The sequence below is a fragment of the Schistocerca serialis genome, chromosome 1 (genome assembly GCF_023864345.2).
Source record: "Schistocerca serialis cubense isolate TAMUIC-IGC-003099 chromosome 1, iqSchSeri2.2, whole genome shotgun sequence".
Taxonomy (NCBI): Eukaryota; Metazoa; Arthropoda; class Insecta; order Orthoptera; family Acrididae; genus Schistocerca; species Schistocerca serialis.
The window spans coordinates 1,202,469,331-1,202,491,999 of record NC_064638.1 but is presented as its reverse complement, the minus strand read 5'-3'; positions in this window follow the sequence as shown (position 1 = coordinate 1,202,491,999).

The window sequence follows — 22,669 nt, the reverse complement described above, 5'->3', positions numbered from 1 at the left end:
ACAATTGAATAAAAATGTGCTAGAAGATAGACTGTTAAATCGTTAGCCCCTGTACTTAAGTGACACACAATCTGTTAAAAAAAATACTATATAAATGTGAAATAACGGTTCTTATGAGTATAATAATTCTTATTCCTTACAGGTGACGTCGTGGAATATGCTTGATAACATCTGCAGATTGGTTCAAATGGCTCTAAACACTATGGGACTTAACATCTGAGGTCATCAGTCCCCCATACTTAGAACTACTTAAACCTAACTAATCTAAGGACATCACACACATCCATGCCCGAGGCAGGATTCGAACCTGCGACCGTAGCAACAACGCGGTTCCGGACTGAAGCGCCTAGAACTGCTCGGCCACAGCGGCCGACCCACTGCGGATCCTCAAGCTGAAAGTATCCCGCTGTATATCAATACATGTAGCTTAAACAGCAATGAATCCAAAAGTCCACTCTACACCACCATACACACGGTTTAAACAGTAGCGATATGAAACGTGTGGTTATAGGTATGTCTTCAGAGTACAGTTTTAACCCTGTGATAGTGTCTGAAGATACTTAATATTTAAAAAGCACGATGATACTAATGAGTTATGAGTGGAGTCAGTTCTAAGAAAATTTATGTCAGATATCTGCAATGTTTACTCGAAATACACAAACGTCTACAGTGAATTTAGAAAATCACTCACTGTGTAAAACTCTGTAACAATATTGAAAATATTCACATAAATGAAGAACGTTATAAAAATCTTGTTTAGTGTAGTGATGCTACTCAGAGAATTATGAACATAAGAGCTAGTTGGCAACTATATGTAAGTAAGATACGTGAAAATTTACTGCCGGACGTGACTTACCTTGGACGCTGTGAGTTTCGACCAGTGAGGGAACTGTTTCTAAATACTACAATAGCTGTTGCGCATTTACACCGATACCAAAAATGGGCCATATGTAGAGAACACTGGAGCTGAATTGAAATCTTATTTAAAGCAGTTCAGCCCAGTTTGAAATAAATAAAATAAATGTATAAACCTTGTTTATGTTTCATCATAAAACATCTTACAAAGTAATACGAACGTCTATCGTGCAAAATGTCAACGTGGAAGAAGCATACTCTCCCTAAACAGATCACATTAAACAACTCGACGTGCGATTCAGTTAAAAAAAACTTCGGATAGAAATGGGAAATTACTGCCAAGCAACATATGTGCGATTATTGTTAGACCTTCTGGCTCTGGAAAAACGAATTTACTTATGATTTTATTATCCCAACCAGATGGAGAACGTTTTGAACACGTATATGTATTTTGTAAAACTTTGTTCCAGCCAGAGTATAAAATATGACTTCAGCGATGATGGGTCAGTACCACCACTAGTCAAAGTAGAACCAAAATGTTTTCACATGTGACGACGTTCCATGTGAAAAACAGACTCAGATTAGGAAATACTTTTGTTTTGGCAGGCATAACAATCTAGACAAGTTTCACAAATCGCGGACATATTCATAAATATCCAAACAGCTGATTCATGACAATACAAACGTTATTTTCGCTTTCAAACACAACAACACGAATATGACACACATTTACGAAGACTATGTCAGTACAGATATTACAGTAAATGAAATCAAAAGTATGTGTACATATTGTGGAACTGTAGTGAGTATGGATTTTTACTTACTGATAAGACACAAAAAGTGAATAGTGGACGTTAGAATCGGAATTTCCAAGAATGCATTAAAATATCTGATAACGATGTGCAACTTACTGTACCTAACGATGTATAGGAATAATTACATTATTCATGGGCATGTTTGGTAGGAGTTTGCACTCAGAGAGCGTGCAAAGGCAGAATTTACGTTTATACGTTGACGTCAAACTTGCAACGATTTAACAGCGTATTAGAGGTATTTGAATGCGGATAGATAACATGAATAAGACATTTAACCCAAAACTTGATAAGGCTGATGAACAGATGAAAGGAAAAATTGAAAAATTATGGAGAAAAATCAATCCACTACCTCCAAAAGTTATAATCACTCAAGAACCTCTGATAAAAAAGAAAAACTAGCCCGAGTCCCCTCCCCGCCTCCTATATACACTGAAGCGCCAAAGAAACTGGTATAGGCATGCGTATTCAAATACCGAGATATGTACAATGGCGGGTTATCAAGATTTAAGTGAGTTTGAACGTGGTGTTATAGTCGGCGCACGAGCGATGGCACACAGGACCTCTGTGGTGGCGATGAAGTGGAGATTTTCCCGTGCGACAATTTCACGAGTGTACCGTGAATATCAGGAATTTAGTAAAACGTTAAATCTCCGGCATTGCTGCGGCCGGTAAAAGATCCTAAAAGAACGGGACCAACGACGACTGAAAAGAATCTTTCAACGTCACGGAAGTGCAGCCCTTCCGTAAATTGCTGCAGATTTCAGTGCTGGGCTATTAACAATTGTCAGAGTGCGGACGATTTCATGAAACATCATCGATATCGGCTTTCGGAGCCGAAGGTCCATTCGTGTACCCTTGATGACTGCACGACACAAAGCTTTACGCCTCGCCTGGGGCCGTCAACAGCGACATTGGACAGTTAATGACTGAAAACGCGTTGCCTGGTCGAACGAGTCTCGTTTCAAATTGTATCGAGTGGATGGACGTGTATAGGTATGGAGACAACCTAATGAATCCGTGGAACCTGCATGTCAGCAGGGGAATGTTCAAGCTGGTGGAGGCTCTGTAATGGTGTGAGGCGTGTGCAGTTGGGGTGATATGGGACGCCTGATACGTCTAGATACGACCCTGACAAGTGACACGTACGTACGCCTCCTGTCTGATCTCCCGCACCCATTCATGTACATCGTGCATTCCGACGGACTTGTGCAATTCCAGCAGGACAATGCGACACCCCACACGTCGAGAATTGCTACGAAATGGCTCCAGGAACCCTCTTCCGAAGTTAAACACTTCTTCTGGCCACCAAACTCACCAGATATGAACATGAAAATCATTGAACATACCTGGGATGCCTTGCAACATGCTGTTCAGAAGAGATCTCCACCCCCTCATACTCTTACAGATTTATGTACAGCCATGCAGGATTCATGGTGTCAATTTCCTCCATCACTACTTCAGGCATTAGTCGAGGCCATGCCAGGTCGTGTTGCGGCAGTTCTGCGTGCTCGCGGGGGCCCTACACAATATTAGGCACGTGTATCAGTTTCTTTGGCTATTCAGTGTATAAGCTGCATACACCCTGTACTAGTTTAGTTTGTAACAACCTGTCTGCAAAACAGAAATTCATTGACATACGCCGCGCGGGATTAGCCGAGCGGTCTAGGGCGATGTAGTCATGGACTGTGCCGCTGGTCCTGGCGGAGGTTCGAGTCCTCCCTCGGGCATGGGTGTGTGTGTTTGTCCTTAGCATAATTTAGGATAAGTAGTGTGTAAACTTAGGGACTGATGACCTTGGCAGTTAAGTCCCATAAGATTGCACACACACACACACACACACACACACACACACACACACACACACACACACATTGACACACATAAAGCTGTTGTTGTGGTCTTCAGTCTGGAGACTGGTTTGATGCAGCTCTCCATGCTACTCTATCCTGTACAAGCTTCTTCATCTCCAGCTACCTGCTGCAACCTACATCCTTCTGAATCTGCTTAGTGTATTCATCTCTTGGTCTCCTACGGTTTTTACTCTCCACGCTGCCCTCCAGTACTAAATTGGTGACCCCTTGATGCCTCAGAACATGTCGTACCAACCGATCCCTTCTTCTAGTCAAGTTGTGCCACAAATTCCTCTTCTCCCCAACCCTATTCAGTACCTCCTCATTAGTTACGTGATCTACCCATCTAATCTTCAGCCATCTTCTGTAGCACCACATTTCGAAAGCTGCTATTTTCTTCTTGTCTAAACTATTTATCGTCCATGTTTCATTTCCATACATGGCTACACTCCATACAAATACATTTACAAAAGACTTCCTGACACTTAAATCTATTCTCGATGTTAACAAATTTCTCTTCTTCGGAAACGCTTTCCCTGCCATTGCCAGTCTACATTTTATATCCTCTCTACTTCGACTATGATCAGTTATTTTGCTCCCCAAATAGCAAAAGTAATCTACTACTTTAAGTGTCTAATTTCCTAACCTGATTCCCTCAGCATCACCTGATTTAATTCGACTACATTCCATTATCCTCGTTTTGCTTTTGTGATGACAAAGCTGTCCGTCAAAAATTACGATTGTTAGGAGTAGGACAACAGATCAGAGACGAGTATGTCAGAGAAAAACTGAAACCTTTCATTGAAAGCACTGAACGTGTTCCGCAAACAAACTATCGATCAAGGGGAAGATGGTGCAACTGAACAATATCTTAAAAAACATAGAGCTGCAGATTTAAATCTAAGATATGGTGTCAGCACTGAAATATCGCAGAGACGTGATGCATATCCTATAAAATTAATTAAGCAAAAAATTATAAAATAGGAGACAGAGAATTTATATCAACACTTGATTTATTAAACTTCATACTTTTAAAAAAACCGTCGGAATTAGACAGCAACACAGCTGAAGACCTGAAGACGTATGCAGAGATACTACAGATTACAAAAGTAAATGAGAAAAGGAATGGTGAAGTGAAAAGCACACCTAGTAATATATATAAAAAATATTAAACTTGCATTGCGTGGTACTTGTAACGGTAGTTATCGATATTCAGCAAAAGAAACTGAACACTTCGTCTATGCAGTTCATTTACTACAATGAACTCAACAGCATTGTGAACTGTTTAAAACTGTTGATGGCTTCATGAGCCCTAGTAATATTGCAACATACGAATGAAATCATTTCAGTTATTTCAGAATTACAAGAGCAGTATTATGCAATAAGTGTGGAAACTGTAGTTAATGAACTTCACAGACCTGCGAGACGTGTATTAATACAGAGGCTAGACAGTTCATGGGCAACGGCCTTGCCGCAGTGGATACACCGGTTCCCGTCAGATCACCGAAGTTTAGTGCTGTCGGGCGTGGCCGGCACTTGGAGGGGTTACCATCCGGGCCGCCATGCGCTGTTGCTATTTTTCGGGGTGCACTCAGCCTCGTGATGGCAACTGAGGAGCTACTCGACCGAATAGTAGCGGCTCCGGTCACAGAAAACCATCATAACGACCGGGAGAGCGGTGTGCTGACCACACGCCCCTTCCATCTGCATTCTCAGCTGAGGATGACACGGCGGTCGGATGATCCCGATGGGACTAGATGGGACTAGACAGTTCGTGGGAAGCAGATTTTGTAGATATGAAGCAGCATGCAAAAAGAGGACAGAGATTTCTAATATATTCTAATGATTATCGACACATACTCCAAATATGCGTAGACTGATCCTGTAAAAAGCAAAGACAAAAAATGCAGTATCATGAGTGATGGAATAGCTATTGCAAACTGGAATTAGCTCAATTGCAATTAATCTACAGACAGATCAAGGAGGCGAATTTTATAATAAATATTTCACAGCTGTGATAAAACATTAGGGAAAGCATCACGGTACAGCTTTTACACATATGAAAGTATGCATCATGGGATGACACAACAGGATAATAAAATCCGATACATGGAAAAAATTCTGTCTCTGTGGGTTGTATGTATGGAGCGACGTATTTCTGCAAATACACTCATATTCAGAAAAAAGCGACACCTCGATCGACTGGAGATAGGACGTTCATATTCACAAGACTTGTACAGTAGTATGCTCTACAGAAATGATTTGCATTTGAAGCATGTTGGCCCGTAGGTTCAAGATCAACATCGATATTACGGCGCAAGACCACCTACCAGTAAAATATGACTGTGGCTTTCGTTGTTGTCGCTATAAATCGAAGGTAATGAATCAGTGTGACTTGAGCAGACGAGCAGGGTGCCTCGCAGACGTACGCACGAACCGTACCATCAAATCAGTGAGTTTGAAACAGGGCGCATTATTGGCACAAGAGAATGTGATGCATCCATCGGGGAAATTGCTGCTAGTGTGGGACGAAGTGTTTTGGCCGTGCAACAGGTGTGTGCAGAATGTTTCATGAAGGCTGTAGAACACGATGAGATGGAAGTCGCACCATCCAGACCCCCCCCCCCCCCCCCCGAACGGCATTGCAGGACAGATCTGCATCCTCTTCGGCTCTGGCGCAGCAGTGTAACAGTGTAACACATCACACACTATCAGCGATGACAGTCTGTCGCCATTTATTACTGCATGGGTTACGTGCACTTCTCCGCCGTCCTTTGATGAATGTGCAGAAACCAGCAAAAGGCAATGGTGTACGGAATGACGTCACTGAGCGCCAGAGTTGAACATGTTGTTAAATGAGTGGGAAACGGAGTACTTGCACGATGTTTCGGATTCCCATCGTCACATGATAGTTGGTTTGCTGGTAAAGTCTTGACAAATAACAAGGTTAAGCCTTCAAACCTCACATTTAAGCACAGGGGTTAGGAGATACGTTGTGCGTGGAACAGGTAGTTTACTCGGCGGACTTCCAGTGGAACTACGTATCTCTACATACAATTACCGCGGAATCAGAACAAAGCTAGGGAAACTTTTATCAGAAGCGACAAAGGTATTAACGAATTAGACAAAGCCTGCAAAATTCACGACATTTCATATGCTACAACTAAAGATACAACCGAATGTTACACTGTAGACATCTTTTAGCCGTTAGAGCTAAAGAGATATGATCGAGAAAAGACATAGGTTTAGGGCAGCAAATTGTGGCGTTTTCCTTCGTTAAGACAATGCGAGCAAAAGTTATATTGGGTACCAGTATAAGTCTCTGCGGAATTATGGACGCAGCTCGTCGTTCAACGAAGTCTCGCAGGTGTATCTCAATATACCCACGATCATCACTGGCGGCAACTTAACGAGCTATAAAACAGAAACAGGAGAGAAAAAAAGACAAGTTAAAAGTGCTACCACTACCTAAAACATCATGGGTTTCCTTTCCTTCCTTATCCTCGCTGTGGCTGATCTGCCTGCGATACGTTATTTGACAGGAGGATGAAGTGCAATAGAACGTACAATTAAAAATGCGAAAAATGTGCAGCAACAATTGGACGAGTCCTGGAAATATAACAAAATAATGGAATCTATAGCTGTAGAAAAGGGTCTATCTTTCAAGTCGTATCGACGTGGACTAGGATTGCTAAAAAAAAAAAAAAAAATCAGTGTTTTACCAGACAGCCTCCCACAAATACAGATCTGCTTAAATATGTGGGAAAGCTCCTCATACCGAGAAAAATGTCGGTATAAGGAGCTTCCCCACATGTTTAAGCAGATCTATATTTGTGAGAGACCTGTCTGGTAAGATTCTGATTGTGTTTATGGATGACGCCTCACCCAGTAAGTTATCAAATCCGAAGAAATGTGGTGTAGTAAATATGGATGCAAAACAAGGTCGTGGAATGCATTGGGTTGCACATATTAAGAAAAATCCAAATGTTATCTATTGCTTTGACTCATTCGGCGATCTACAACCTCCTGAAGAACTGCGTTACTGTTTTGACGATGGTGAAGTGTTCTAAAATTTTTAACAATACCAAAACTTTGATACATATTTCTGCAGCCATCTGTGCACTTTTTTCCTCGTAACGCATGCAAAGAACAATTGCATATAAAACAGTATGCACTTCACCCCCTGAATACCAGTTCAACTTTAGACGTAGTGGGATGTCGTACACACTGGTGCTAAAAGGAAGATCGTCAAGTCTAAGTGTGACTTGACTGGTGGAGAGGCTTCGTCCCGCCGTTGGCCCTCAGTGCTTCACAACGCCACAACAGGCCCCCAGTGGACGCCTCCCCCCTCCCCCCTCCCCCTGCAGCTTCAACACGATACCACATTTCATCAAGAGTAGTGACTGGCGTATTGTGACGAGCCAGTTGATCGGCCACCATTGACCAGACGTTTTCAATTGGTGAGAGATCTGGAGAATGTGCTGGCCAGGGCAGCAGTCGAACATTTTCTGTATCCAGAAAGGCCCGTACAGGACCTGCAACATGCGGTCGTGCATTATCCAGCTGAAATGTAGGGTTCTGTAGGAATCGAATGAAGGGTAGAGCCACGGGTCGTAACACATTTGAAATGTAACGTCCACTGTTCAAAGTGCCGTCAGTGCGAACAAGAGGTGACCGAGACGTGTAACCAACCATCACGCCGGGTGATACGCCAGTATGGCGATGAAGAATACACGCTTCCAATGTGCGTTCAGCGCGATGTCGCCAAACAGGGATGCGGACATCATGATGTCGTAAACAGAACCTGGATTCATCCGAAAAAATGACGTTTTGACATTCGTGCACCCAGGTTCGTCGTTGAGTGCACCATCGCAGGCGCTCCTGTCTGTGATGCAGCGTCAAAGGTAACCGCAGCCATGTTCTCCGATCTGATAGTCCATGCTGCTGCAAACGTCGTCGAACTGTTCGTGCAGATGGTTGTTGTCTTGCAAACGTCCCCATCTGTTGACTCAGGGATCGAGACGTGGCTGCACGATCCGTTACAGCCATGCGGATAAGATGCCTGTTATCTCGACTGCTAGTGATACGAGGCCGTTGGGATCCAGCACGGCGTTCCGTATTACCCTTCTGAACCCACCGACTCCATATTCTGCTAACAGTCATTGGATCTCGACCAACACGAGCAGCAACGTCGCGATACGATAAACCGCAATCGCGAAAGTCGGAAACGTGATGGTACGCATTTCTGCTCCTTAGACGAGGCAACACAACAACGTTTCACCAGGCAACGCCGGTCAACTGCTGTTTGTGTATGAGAAATCGGTTGGAAACTTTCCTCATGTCAGCACGCGGTAGGTGTCGCCACGGGCGCCAACCTTGTGTGAATGCTCTGAAAAGCTAATCATTTGCCTTTCACAACATCTTCTTCCTGTCGGTTAAATTTCGCGTTTGTAGCACGTCATCTTCGTAGTGTAGCAATTTTAATGGCAAGTAGTGTATATGTACTGTTAAAGGGTAGCAGTCCGAAATGAACTGACAATATCAGTTCGCTGAACGGTTTGTATACATCATCGAGATGTAGGTCCTCAGAACCCAATGAATTAACATGTAAACATGTAAAAATAACATGTAAAAATTATAATAGCATGTAAAAACTATACAGCACAACTGCAGAGCATTAAAAACATTCTGGTCAGTGAAGACATCATGAAAATGACGCATTACAACGAATCTCATCGTCTTCATATTGGTAAGTACCATTTCAGTGTCTAGGGCCCAGGCTATCTCAGGATCCAGGGACTAGACTCAGGGAGCAACGTAATTATCTGATGAAATTGTGACAAACATCTCAGGATCCAGGGGACTGCAGCAGGATAATTATATAATTTGATAATTAAATATGCAGGGAACTGAACCAACACATCTGGGGATCCAGAGATCTCAGGACTGAGCACAGTTGGTTCATCGTGTGATTCCACATTGGGGGAGGGGGGGGGGGGCAGGGGATGTACAGATGTACAGCCACCTCAGGGGATGTTGCAACATGTGACCTTATTATGAGAATATTGAGGTTAGGGCAATTGGCGTAATTAGAAAGTGAACTTGAATTGTTCGTAAAAGAAGCTTATGCGCTGCAGCAACATCCTCGGGCGAAAACGTTTTGTCGCCCATTATCGACCACAGTTTAAATATCCCAGTTGTTAGCAAACATTACACATTTTACTTGTCACAAGGGCTTAATAATGCGATAGCAATTCGAGATATATGATAGCGAACCTACGTTGATGTCTTAATTACCTGATTCTCGTGATCTGAATCTTATAGGGCAAATATTGACTGCTGTCAGGCGCCAGGTCCAGCCCGCAAACCACCACATGTATTCGGAATGATCAAAAGTTCCGTTTATGGCCATTGCTGCAGAGTATATGCAACGTAGCGCGACTCCGACCCAGGAATACAGGATGGACAGCAACAGTCTGAAAAGCTTATAAGTGTGTTGCAGCGTAGCTTGTGCTGCGAAATAATTATTAAGAAAAAAAAATCGATACGTTGCGCCGTTCCCGAGTCAATTAACATTATAGTTAGCCAATCAGACTGTTGGACGCGCAACTTCAAGCGGCCTTCCAGAGACGGTGCAGCCAAAGATGTTCTTCGTTTGGTTTCCTAAAATACAGGGTGATTCAAAAAGAATACCACAACTTTAAAAATGTGTATTTAATGAAAGAAACATAATATAACCTTCTGTTATACATAATTACAAAGAGTATTTAAAAAGGTTTTTTTTTCACTCAAAAACAAGTTCACAGATATTCAATATGGCCCCCTCCAGACATACGAGCAATATCAACCCGATACTCCAACTCGTTCCACACTCTCTGTAGCATATCAGGCGTAACAGTTTGGATAGCTGCTGTTATTTCTCGTTTCAAATCATCAATGGTGGCTGGGAGAGGTGGCCGAAACACCATATCCTTAACATACCCCCATAAGAAAAAATCGCCGGGGGTAAGATCAGGGCTTCTTGGAGGCCAGTGATGAAGTGCTCTGTCACGGGCTGCCTGGCGGCCGATCCATCGCCTCGGGTAGTTGACGTTCAGGTAGTTACGGACAGATAAGTGCCAATGTGGTGGCGCTCCATCCTGCTGAAATATGAATTGTTGTGCTTCTTGTTCGAGCTGAGGGAACAGCCAATTCTCTAACATCTCCAGATACTGTAGTCCAGTTACAGTAGCACCTTGGAAGAAAAAGGGACCAAAAACTTTATTGGCTGAAATGGCGAACAAATATACAACTAAATGAAACTTTATAGCTCCCTTAATTCGCCGACAGATAGTGCTTAGCTCTGCCTTTTGTCGTTGCGGAGTTTTAAATTCCTAAAGTTGTGGTATTCTTTTTGAATCACCCTGTATATAAAGAGAGCGATACAAAAATTGGACGGTAATAAATAGGGACCTAATTATATCCAGTTGCATGTTGCATATGCATTTGCATATTTGACTCCTTTTCACCGGTTATTGCATATTTTAACTAAAAACCACTGACGATGCATATTTTCGCTCTATGTTTACAATATTACAAAAATTTAGACGGGCTGCCTTTAGCACAATCTAGTTTTGATGTCTCACAGATTGACCGCGATCTAGAACTGTGTGCAGTCGCCAAGCGAGACGTCACTGCCTAGCGAAATCATTACAGAAGAGAAACAGGAACAGGCAGGCAGAGTCAACGCTCCTGCGCCCGCGCCCTCCGGTTAATCCCCTCCGCTGTCATACCGTACGCATCGGCAACAATTAAATCAAACTACGCAAGCTTTCAGCTGCACGTCCATTGTTTCAGTCTAGCTTTCTATTTACTTGTACACAGCTGAACGTGTTTACGCCGTGTAGGGTCTGACGTGTTGTGCGCAATGCCGCCCGAAAAAAGAAACGTCGTTTCGTGGATAGCTGTCTGTGGTATCGATAGCTACGATGCCACGGCGTAGGTGCAAGTTCTTAGGTTGGCACTACGACACCGACACCGACGACAGCGCCCTCTAGCCGGCGCTGTGCAGCTCTACGAGCGCCGCTCCAGATTCTGCCCATTTTATGCCGAGCAGACGACCAAGCAACATTGTATTTATTCCATAGTGGCGGAGCCACTACTTGTAACTTTGTAACTTGATGTACAGCTTCGCACCTACTTTCTCATCTCAGCCAAAGTTAAGTAAAACCACTTTTAATTGCATACCGAAGCATTTCACCTTTTCCTGCTCCTACTCACTTCCTACATTCGGCCTACCGTTCAGTTTACAGGAGCAGTCCCATGCGCCGCCTTCCAGGCGGGATACGAAACTGACCATCCTGGAACATTTACATATGACGGGACTGTTTTATACTGTCGAGTTGCCGGCCGGTGTGGCCGTGCGGTTAAAGGCGCTTCAGTCTGGAACCGCGTGACCGTTACGGTCGCAGGTTCGAATCCTGCCTCGGGCATGGATGTGTGTGGTGTCCTTAGGTTAGTTCGGTTTAATTAGTTCTAAGTTCTAGGCGACTGATGACCTCAGAAGTTAAGTCGCATAGTGCTCAGAGCAATTTGAACCATTTGAACTGTCGAGTTTCCGAGAAAAACGTTTCTTGCCAAAAAAGTTTCAAATAGACCAGCATATCAAGACAAGTCTTTATATTGCAGGAATGCAGAGGAAAGCACGAGGACACAACTTCTGATAACAGCAAATTGAGTTGCAGTAGCAGAGATTTGTCCAAAGGTAACCAAAAAAGTCCGTTTAATATGTATCTATGTGAAGCATGTAGTACAAGCGTAATTCCTTTTCACAAACTTACAAACCCTATCCTCAAAGGCTTCCTGTGCAAATATTGCTTAAGTGAAAATATACCGGATGAATCAACATTGCAAAAAAAATTACATACCGACAATTTATGTAAATGTTCTGGAAGAAATACGCAACGAACTCAAGGACAGCGTTATCTAGGCTTCATTTGACGAAACTATAGACACATGTGGCCGTTAAATTGCAAATTTTATTGTTGGTGCTTTAAAAGGAGAGCCTTCTTCTTCCTATTAGCAGCCTACAAAGGACTTGAAAAAGCAAATCATTCTACGTCCGCCAGATTTGTGAATGAAGGTATTAAAAGAATATTTCCAGAATCTTCTACAGATGATAGGGTGTTTGTGTTTATTTCATATGCTTCTCCCTGTATGATCAAAGCAGGAAAAGCCCTCCGAGGATTTTGTCCCAATTTGATTCATGTAGCGTGCTTTGCACATGGAGTACATCGCCTTGCTGAAGAAGTTTTTTCCACGTTTGTGAATGTAAATCAAATGATTTCATCCACAAAGGAAGTGTTTCTAAGGGCTCCTGCTCGCATCAAGACCTACAAAGAAAACTACCAAATGTGCCTTTACCTCCCGAACCAGTGGTAACTCGTTGGGGTACGTGGGTCCAAGCTGTGTTGTATCGAGATACTGCCCAGTTTCCTCAGTTGATGTGGAACGGTCCTTTTCAGCTTATAAAAATGTTTTGAATGATCGAAGACACAATCTCGCTACCGAACATTTGGAACAGTACTTGGTCGTTTATGTTCACAACAGTAGGAAAACGTAAAATAAATTGTAAATCGTGCTTTGGTCCAATAGTATAAATTAAAAGTTCAAAAATTCATGATTGTATGTTGTTTTTTAAATAAAATATTACGTAGTTTTTGAACGTGCCCCTCTGCATGAGATATATCTCGAAGCTGGTCCTGTACTTATCGATTGTTTCGTTGCGACTCACCCGCATCGCATCCACTTGTTACCGATAACAACAGCATAGAAGGAACAATTCTTGAAACACGGTATGAGTCCCCAGTTTGCAAATTTTTAGAAAATAATCCCAGAAAGACACCCTTCCTAACATTTACCAGAAAGTATTCAGAAAATGATATTAGCGTTCTATACGTACCAAAAATGGCTCTGAGCACTATGGGACTTAACTTCTGAGGTCATCAGTCCCATAGAACTTAAAACTACTTAAACCTAACTAACCAAAGGACATCACACACATCCTTGCCCGAGGCACGATTCGAACCTGCGATCGTACGGTCGCGCGGTTTCAGACTGTAGTGCCTAGAACCGCTCGTCCACCCCGGCCGGCTATACGTACCGATTTTTCGCGTGGCCGGCCCTCTTCTCGTAATTGACACGTACGACTTTGAGCTATAATGCACACAGAAACACTACCACGTTTCTTAGTATTTTATCTTGCATATTTCGACACTTTTCGTCCATTTTTAAACATTTTTCATGCATATTTTAAGGTTTTTATGATGCACATAATCCGGTCTCTAGTAATAAGGATCGAACCCGGACAGTCTCGTGCGCTATCATCTACGCTTTGAGAAAAACCGCCACTAATTTTATCTGTCGGACCGCTTGAATTTGAAAGCGCAACCGCCTAATGGGCTAATTTCAGAGCTAATTGACTCTTAAATGGCGCAACGTATGAATTTTTTGCTTCAAATTTATTTTTCAGCACAACTTATCGTGCAGCTCCCTTACAAGCTTCTCAGCTTCTTAACACCCTGCGTAGGCAGCGACATATACGGAAGTGAGCCCCGCCTGTTGCCAGCGTCAGATAGCTTTTTGCATGGCTTTTACGACTCTAACATAGCGGGAACGGAGATTGCTAGCTGGATAATAGAAAGCCCTTTCCTATCGTCAATAAACTCTGCGTTGACGATGCAGAGTAGTTAGGTACATGGGCCATAGGTCAACTGAACGATTCTTTTATCGAAATGACGTGCTGCGAGTCAGTTTACAAGATATGTATACATGATTAGTGTTAACATTAATGAACACGTTATTACTTTTAGTGCTACTCGTGCATGTACACTTACCTTTTTCATTTTTATTTTTGTATTGGTTTTTAAGTAGAAAGTTGTCAGTGGAATAGAAGGAGCTGCTCAGGAGAAATGATTTTAAATTAGATTTAAAACTTGCTTCACTACCTGTCAGACATTCTATATGATTGGGCAAATGATCAAAAATGTTTGTTGCTGCTTATTGAACTCCTTTCTGAGCCACTAACATCTTTAAGAATGGGTAATGAAGGTCATTTTTTCTCTAGTGTTGTACGTACGTTAACCACTGTTCCTCTCAAATTGTGATGAATTATCTGCTGCGAATTTCAAAAGCGAATATATGTATTATGAAGACGAGGTTAAAAGCCTGATTCATTGAAGAGGTACCTACATGAAGTTCGTAGGTGAACACCAGATGTTATAACATTGAATGTTACTCAGTACTGTAACTAAAACAAAGTCCGATAGCCGAAAAATGGTTACAACCTAAAGCAAAAAGTTTTTGGACAACTAGCGCTTGGTCCTTTGCAGTTAGTAGTTTAAATATTGCTGTTGTTGGCAAATATTACAAATTGTCCCTATCAGAAGGCCAGAATCACGCAAAGACAACTGCATGATAGTGAATTCACATTGATGTCTTGGTCACCAGATTCACATGATCTGAACGCGATGGAACAAATCTGGGGTGCTACCGGGCATCAGATCGTTGCACACTAACCAACGGCCCATGAATTTGGGTTCAAAATGGTTCAAATGGCTCTGAGCACTATGGAACTTAACATCTGAGGTCATCAGGCCCCTAGACTTAGAACTACTTAAACCTAACTAACCTAAGGACATCGCACGCATCCATGCCCGAGGTAGGATTCAAAGCTGCTACTGCAGCAGCAGCGCGCTTCCGGACTGAAGCGCCTAGAACCACTCGGCCACAGCGGCCGACGTGAATTTGGGAAATGTGTGGCCTGTGTCCAGACATGTGGTGGGAATTGCGTGGCCTGTGCCCAGACATGTGCTACCACATACCTTCACAAACGAACCACGCACATCTCTAACCCATACTACGCACAATAGTTGCCGTATTTGGGTTACATAGACGGACAAAAGGCTATTCAGCAGGTGCTCGTAATGTTTCGCTCACCTGTGAATTGAGCACAGAATAGAAAATCAGTACGAGCCACACGATAGAGGAAAGAACAGTGGATGTCATGTGGGGCCTGTTCGACTCTTTACCGAACACTCTGAGTAATTAGCAACTAATAAACAATTAAGGTAGGACAAAACACTTTTGGCAAATTTTAAATTCTTCTGGGCCTGCAGTGTTATATATGTCTTGTGAGGACATTATGTGTACATTAAGCCAAAACGCTGCTTTATGTAGCAGTTATTATTATTGTGTCTTTATTTTCATTGGCTATAGGCCTATTTCGGCTCAAAGGCCATTTTCAAGCACTATGCAACATATAGTACGGTATTTAGATCATATATCCATGAGTTTTCGTAATAAATAATTATTTTGTACATTTGGCGTAAGACTTACTTCCATATTACGTCGTTGAGGCTCTTGCTGACAGATATCTTACTTGGTGCGTTTTTAAGCAAAGCACAGGCGAAATTATAAATTACTCGCTAAGTAATGTCTCGGCAGTGGAATTTTTTCTTTATTGACCAATATCGTTAATATCTTGTTACCTTTTTGTAAGTTTGACAGCTTCGAGTTAGGTCAGCGATGTTACATGGTTACAGATTTTTTTTTATAAATCTATGGAGTTGTGTGATACTAAAATCTTTGCAGCTGTATACTGGTATTCGTTTTATGAAATAGCGTATACATTGGCGTATTACTCATATATGTGTTAGGAAATACTAGGGCATACATACTGAAGAACAAAATACATGAATCTCAGAAATGAGATAGAAAGACAGCAAAATAGGTTCTTAGGAACAAAATCAACAGTTAATGAAAACGGGCAAAATCAGAACACATAAGCAAAACATGCTAAAAAATCAAGAAATATATGATTCTACATATAATCGAATAGACTTACAGGGAAGTCAGACGTAATTTCAAGGAAGTAAAATGTGATGGTGTTAACCTAGGAAGTCCAGACTTTAATATGAAGAAGAACGGTAACAGATGAGGAAATGGAATTTAATGCGGTAGGAGGTGATCCAGTAAAGTTCTCAGAATCTGACAGAGTACTTACGACATAAAGCACAAAATTCTTGCAGTAGTCCTCTTTAAAATGACTAAAGGGCTAAAAGCCCGCCCGGTTGGTCGTGCGGTCTAACGCACGGCTTCCCGCGCGGGAAGGAGCGCCTGGCCCCCGGCACGAATCCGCCCGGCGGATTTGTGTCGAGGTCCGGTGAACCGGCCAGTCTGTGGATGGTTTTTAGGTGGTTTTCCATCTGCCTCGGCGAATGCGGACTGGTTCCCCTTATTCCGTCTCAGTTACACTATGTCGGCGATTGCTGCGTAAACAAGTTCTCCACGTACGCGTACACTACCATTACTCTACCACGCAAACATAGGGGTTACACTCGTCTCGTGTGAGACGTTCCCTGGGGAATCCACCGGGGACCGCACCGCACAATAACCCTGGGTTCGGTGTGGGGCGGCGGAGGGGTGAAGTGGACTGCGGTAGTCGTCGTGGGGTTGTGGACCACTGCGGCTGAGGCGGGAACGGAGCCTCTCCGTCGTTTCTAGGTCCCCGGTCAACATACAATACAATGGGCTAAAAGAGCAATAGGGGATTGTGTGAATGAATAGTTTTTACTATCTAAGGCAACGATCATGTTTTCAAAAAATCAGTAATTGGACTCAAACGTGTCAACAAATGGTTCAAATGGCTCTGAGTACTATGGGACTTAACATCTATGGTCATCAGTCCCCTAGAACTTAGAACTACTTAAACCTAACTAAGCTAAGGACAGCACACAACACCCAGTCATCACGAGGCAGAGAAAACGTTTCAACAGATTTAGATAACATACCTTAGCAGACAGTTGAAATCTGTTGGAAAAGACTATTTGGTTTGACGTCAAAAATCTATGAAAATGGTGGATTACAATCAGCTTTCCAGAAAATTTCATTGCCTGGTACTTGCAGAAAATTGTGAAAATTATTTGGCAAGTCATAATTATAAACTGTTGACAGTCATAACGTACAGAACAATAGAAAGTAAAATAGAAGATACACTGGACGAAGATTAGTTTTATTTTAGGTAGAGAAAAGGAGTTGGAGTTCTGTTATAACACTGAGGTTAGTAATTGTGGCGAGATGAAAGAAAAATCATATGTCATACTAACAACTAATTGAAGGCAGGAAGAAATGCTTCCACATGGTAAGGTCGAATAACATGTTTACACTCTTAGAAGATTGGGAGACAGAACACACCATACAACCAAAAGTTTCCGGACCCCTGTTAGTGGACATTAATAATGGGTGTGCTTGAAACCTGATATCTTGAAATCTGCTATCGACACTTTCAGTGAGGTGCCTGGATGTTGAATGGTAGCCTTATTCCTCAAGAGTCAAAAGCAGAGATGGTAGTCATGTTCGACACTGCGGTCTGGAACGAAGCCAACGTTCTAACTCATCCCAAAGGCGTTCCATTGGGTTCAGTACGGGACTTTGAACAGGAATGTCACTGTCCATAAACAATCGCCTCATACATACTGCTTTATGACGAGGTGAACTGTCATGGTGAAAGTATCATCGTCTCCAAACTGTTTCCTTACTGTACGTAGTACACAAGGCTGTAAAATGTGTTGACATAATTCCGCATTTAGCATTTTCTTAAGCGCAATAACGGCACCATATCCTACCGACGAAAAATATTCCCACTCACAAGGGAACCTCCCCATCGCACCCCCCTCAGAATTAGTTATAAGTTGGTACAGTGGATAGGCCTTGAAAAACTGAACACAGATCAATCGAGAAAACAGGAAGAAGTTGTGTGGAACTATGAAAGAACTAAGCAAAATATACAAACTGAGTAGTCCATGTGCAAGATAAGCATCATCTAGGAGAGTTGGAGTTGAGGAGCGCCGTGGTCCCGTGGTTAGCGTGAGCAACTGCGGAGCGAGAGGTTCTTGGTTCACATCTTCCCTAGAGTAAAAAGTTTACTTTCTTTATTTTTGCAAAGTTATGATCTGTCCGTTCGTTCATTGACGTCTCTGTTCACTGTAATAAGTTTAGTGTCTGTGTTTTGCGGCCGGACCGCAAAACCGTGCGATTAGTAGCCGAAAGGACGTGCCTGTCCAATGGGAACCGAAAACATTTGATGGCAAGGTCATAGGTCAACCGATTCCTCTACAGGAAAACACGTCTGATATATTCTATACGACACTGGTGACTGCATGTGCGTCACATGACAGGAATATGTTGTCGATTCACCTAACTTGTACAGTTGGTGAATGGGTAAAAAGATTCTTCTACCTTGCCCAATTTAGGATTTCTTGTGGATGTGATAATCTCTCCCAAAAAATAGTGAAAACATAAGAGTTTGTCACATAAACTGCAACAAATGAATGCAACAGTTCCACAGTCCCACAGTTTTGTCTGTGCTCTGTCAAAACATATGTTTTTAACGTTTTCAAATTTTTCCGTGTGTAGACCGTCAAATCCTGCATATGTCCAAGCAAATCTGAACATGTCCTGGAATTTTTGAGAGCGAAGTTGATTATATGTAAGTGCCTGAACTTTGATAATTGTCTGAAAATAAAAAATTAAAATTTTCTCCGGATGGAAGACTTGAACCAAGGACCTATCGTTCTGCAGATGCACACGCTAGCCACCGGGCCACGGCGCTCATGAGTTTACGCTCACCTGTATGTTGCATATCTTACTTATGGACTACTCAGTTTGTATATTTTGCTTATTTTTTCATAGTTCCACACAACTTCTTCTTATTTTCTCGATTGATCTGTGTTCAGTTTTTCAAGGCCTATCCACTGTACAGAAGAATGCTGAAGATTAGATGGGTAGATCACATAACTAATGAGGAAGTATTGAATAGGATTGGGGAGAAGAGAAGTTTGTGGCACAACTTGACCAGAAGAAGGGATCGGTTGGTAGGACATGTTCTGAGGCATCAAGGGATAACCAATTTAGTATTGGAGGGCAGCGTGGAGGGTAAAAATCATAGGGGAAGACCAAGAGATGAATACACTAAGCAGATTCAGAAGGATGTAGGTTGCAGTCGGTACTGGGAGATGAAGAAGCTTGCACAGGATAGAGTAGCGTGGAGAGCTGCATCAAACCAGTCTCAGGACTGAAGACCACAACAACAACAACATCCACTGTACCAACTTATAACTAATTCTGAGGGGGGTGCGATGGGGAGGTTCCCTTGTCAGTACCATCACCTTCCCCGTACTTCGCTGTTGGCAACACAGTTCGTGGCAGGTGAAGTCCTCCAGGCTTTCGCCAAACCCAAACCGTTGTATCGGATTACCACAGGATATAGTGCGATTCATCACTCGAAATCCCTCGGTTCGCGTCATCCACTGTCCAGTTGTGTCGGTCTTCACACCATTTGGAGCAACGTTTAACAGAAACCTGTGTCTTACGAAGGTCTGCTCGGCCACTGTACCTCACTGTTTCTGAATCCCTAAGCACGAAACCTGCTCTAGTAGCAGGACGGCTGGTAGCTCTTGGGAATTCCCAAGCGATCCCTTGCGTTAATTTCATGCAACGCTCTGGAGAAGGACCAAGTGCTCTATAACACCAAGAACCGGCCAGTGAAATACAGCCTGGAAGACTTGCTAAGAATTTTTACGTCTGTGCAAGAAGTGGAACCATCGGTAAAATTATTGAAGCGCCACTTTGGGTCATGTCGCATCCTTCCTCGCTTTTCGGACGTCACGTACGAAGTCAACGATTATGATACTTCATTAAGAAGACGAAAAAGCAGAGATGTCGTCTGTGTCCTCCTTATGATGCCCTAATACAATCCTGACTCGCAGATCTACGATGGGGCTTCTCGTTCAAGGAAACTGAAACTCCGCTCGGTAATCCCAAAGCTTCGACGAGAGCAGATACAACTGACTTTCGCCATAGTGAAGAGTATGTAGTAATACTCGGACAGGGATACTAATACCAGTGACACAATTCTATAATGCTGTCCCTTTACCAGCAGATTTAAACTGACCGTGATCATATACCCTAGAGGAAAGTAATCGGAATATAATTCGTCACCTGAAGTGTTGCGTATTGAAAAGATGAAATGTTATTCTAGTGAGCATCGATCTACGTATACAGAGGCGTCCAAAAAATGTATCCACTGTTTAAAACTCCATAACTTGCAAACTAATTGACGGAGTTGTCTCATTTTTGGTGAAAGTGTAGCTTAAAGCCCAACTTAAAGATATCACTGTAGGTGTTCGAAATGGTCACCATTTCCAGATCGTCGAGGTCGTCCAGATCGTTGTTTGTGTACATCTTTAACACAGCCTTCGGCTTCAAATTTGTCTCGAATGCTTCGAATTGTTAAACGTGTCCTGCTGTTTGATACTCATTTCGCCATTGCCGTTGAACCTCATTAACGTTTTCGTACTTAAAATACCACTTCAAAACTGACTTCCTTTCATCGAATGTAAGCCTTGCGCCAGCCATGTTTACTCGAGTAACTAGGTGCAACTCAGAACAAAACACTGACTAATCTGGCGACTGTCATCTGACAAAACAACGCAATGCAACGCTTGCGTGGCGATTGCCGGAACTACAAACTAGTACACTAACAAAGATGAGACAACTCCGACAATTAGTTTGCCAGTTATGAACTTTTAAACAGTGGATACATTTTTTGGACCCCTCTGTATTGTTTCAAAAGTAAAAACTGTGGTCATTCAAATAAATGCGGTCGCCAGCTTAATTAGGCAAAAGTAGTTTCAAGTAAACATATACTAAACAAAGGTAATTGACTGCTAACTTGAACTCCCCCAAGAGAAAGTTTTATTTAGTAATCGGACATGAAAACAACAACGCACGCTACTATTTATGAGCAAAATAACTATTCACAAGCAAAGTTGATACCTGTTTGAGTTCAGTCACAACAGACTACTGCACACTAGAGTATACTATTTGCTTTAGTGTGTAAAGGGTAACTCTAGTTACAATCCACAGGGGAAAAGTGCTGATAATTTGTACATGAGGTGTCCCTAAAACTTCACTACTGAAGGACATTAATTTGATATAGACTGACGGAAAATAATTGCAACACCAAGAAAATGATGTCTACTACACTACTGGCCATTAAAATTGTTACACCACGAAGATGACGTGCTACAGACGCGAAATTTAACCGACAGAAAGAAGATGCGGTGATATGCAAACGATTAGCTTTTCAGAGCATTTACACAAGGTTGGTGCCGGTGGTGACACCTACAACGTGCTGATATGAGGAAAGTTTCCAACCGATTTCTCATACACAAACAGCACTTGATCGGCGTTGCCCGGTGAAACGTTGTTGTGATGCCTCGTGTAAGGAGGAGAATTGCATACCATCACGTTTCCGACTTTGATAAAGGTCGGATTGTAGCGTATCGCGATTGCGGTTTATCGTATCGCGACATTGCTGCTCGCGTTGGTCAAGATCCAATGACTTAGCAGAATATGGAATCGGTGGGTTCAGGAGGGTAATACGGGACTCCGTGCTGGATCCCAACGGCCTCGTATCACTAGCAGTCGAGATGACAGGCATCTTATCCGCATGGCTGTAACGGATCGTGCAGCCACGTCTCAATCCCTGGGTAAACAGATGGAGGACGTTTGCAAGACAACAACCATCTGCACGAACAGTTCGACGACGTTTGCAGCGGCATGGACTATCAGCTCGGAGACCATGGCTGCGGTTACTCTTGACACTGCATCACAGACAGGAGCGCCTGCGATGGTGTTCTCAACGACGAACCCGGGTGCACGAATGGTAAAACGTGATTTTTTCGGATGAATCCAGGTTCTGTTTACAGCAACATGATGGTCGCATCCGTGTTTGGCGACATCGCCCTGAACGCAGATTGGAAGCTTGTATCAACCGGCGTGATGGTATGGGGTGCCATTGGTTACACGTCTCGGTCACCTCTTGTTCGCATTGACGGCAGTTTGAACAGTGGACGTTACATTTGAGATGTGTTACGACCCGTGGTTCTACCCTTCATTCGATCCCTGCGAAACCCTGCATTTCAGCAGGATAATGCACGACCGCATGTTGCAGATCCTGTACGGGCCTTTCTGGATACAGATAATGTTCGACTGCTGCCGTGGCCAGCACATTCTCCAGATCTCCCACCAATTGAAAACGTCTGGTCA